The sequence below is a fragment of the Neltuma alba genome, unplaced genomic scaffold (assembly GCF_004799145.2).
Source record: "Neltuma alba isolate B1F8T4 unplaced genomic scaffold, ASM479914v2 tig00010443_pilon, whole genome shotgun sequence".
Classification (NCBI taxonomy): domain Eukaryota; kingdom Viridiplantae; phylum Streptophyta; class Magnoliopsida; order Fabales; family Fabaceae; genus Neltuma; species Neltuma alba.
Window position 1 is genome coordinate 208,931 of NW_021635337.1, and position 2,134 is coordinate 211,064.

The window sequence follows — 2,134 nt, forward strand, 5'->3', positions numbered from 1 at the left end:
TTTGCTATTTGTTTTCACTAATTTTAATTTAATGTCCTAATTCAACAAGTAACACTTTTTTTTAATTATTATTTTCACTGACCAGTGGTTGTATTTAGAAACCTTATTAAGTTCTCATGTATAGTTTTGCAGCTATTTAATATAATTAGGAATCAACCATATGATGCATTTTTTTGTTTTTGAAAAAAAAAACTGATGTATTAGCTCTTTATTTGAGTAAGATATATTGAATTGTAAGAGTTTTATATTTTATTTCTCAATATCATGTTGCCTTATTATAAAATAAAAAGTAAGTTTTATGTGTCACGAAACCCCAAAGCCTACCATGAATATATTTCTTACAGATTATTGATGATCATGTAGAGGTGTAATTTGCTATTCCCTGTAATGAATTTCAAACACCAACATGGAGTTAATTTTAAGGAACATAGAATGATTTTGAGATTTGAACTTTATTAATACTCTGCTTGAGATCAGTAAGTCTAGAAATCAAATTGCATTTCCAAATACATTAAATAATTGTTTTGAAAAACTTATCTGATTGGGTATGGAATAATATATGTGGAGAACCTTACAAAAAGAAGCTTAAAATTACTCAATTTTAAATTCGATTTGATAATAACACTTTAATAGGTTTTGAAAATGCTAAATTTGTAAATAATAACACATTTTTGTAGAAATTTTTTATTTGGAATTTAGTAATTTCAAGGTTCTTTGTTTTTGTGGTTTTTTAGCAAAAATTGCTAAGAGAAGGGGTAAGCCAATAATTGACACATATTAAACTACTTTATATTTTTTATTGGAAAGAGTTACAACCCGCAGGAAACAAAGCCTTTTGAAATCCATAAATGATATTCTCATTACTAGGACCAATCTTTAATGATCAAAGAAAATATATATACAAGTATGCGTTTGTTTTTTTATGTTGGAGTGAAACTTTTTTTTTTTCTCTTTTTCTTTTTTGAAATAAGGAAAGGCAAGCTCACCGCTTGAAATTACAACAAACAAACCCAGAGAGATTGAGCCATATCAACTCGCAATCGAGCCATGATTTCACAGGGAGGATTAGCCAGCATGATCATATCTTCATGGATGTCGTGCGCCTTTTTGGCCACAAAATCTGCATAGTGGATAGCTAATGGAGGAGCATATCAGATGGAGATGTCCCAACCGGAATATAGATGTTTCCTAACCTCATTAATCCCAGTCCAAAGTGGGTGATTCACTTCACCATCAATCATAATTCGGTGATACAGTTCCAAAGAATCAGTGTGCAAGATTACTTTGCTGTAGCCTTGCAATTTACACAACTTGAGACCTCTCAGCAATGCCATCAATTTCGCAGAAGTAGGTGGCAACAAACCCAATTTTCTCCGAAGTCCCATAGGTCATTCTCCTCGAGTTCCAAATGAGTGCCCTACATGCCATTATTAGATGAAGCTAAGTAACCGATCCGTCTGTACCGAGATGAACAAATCCTCTGGAGGTGGTTCGTATCCATCTTCCTGCGGTGTAGCAGCACCAAAAATCTTGTGTTGTAATTCAGCATTCTAGATGGACTCCATTTGTTATAAACCAGCATGAATGATTTGTTGTGGATGAGATCTGCTTCTATCCATAACCTGCCCCTTTGCACCTATTCTTCCATAGTAGTCAACATATCGTAGCAGAAAGTTTAGCCCATGGCCAGTGATGGATTTGTTCCCGCCCTAAACTTGTTGATAAGTTCTCCTTAAGCTAAACATGCATGCTAGAACCAAAAAAAAAAAACGAAACAAGTGGTTAGGATGAACCAATTTAAGCCAGACATCTCTAAGCCATTTCACAGTCCCTCAAGATACGCGGATTGTTTTCTTCTCTTAAACACTCAAAAGAACACTGATCTACATTAGTATTTAAATCTCTCAAGGCTCTAATTGAGTCTGTAGGTAGTGTCTCAAGGGCGACTTGCTAAAGCAAGAATTAATATTCCTGGCACTGGAAGTTTCCACACCTTGGCCTACCTAACACCAAAGTCTTGGCATGCCTTAACATGCAAATTTCCATCACATGGGTTTCTCGAACAAACTCGATCATTTCCATTGGCATTAGGATATTTAACTTTAGACACTATTTGCTACCCAAATAGGGAGAA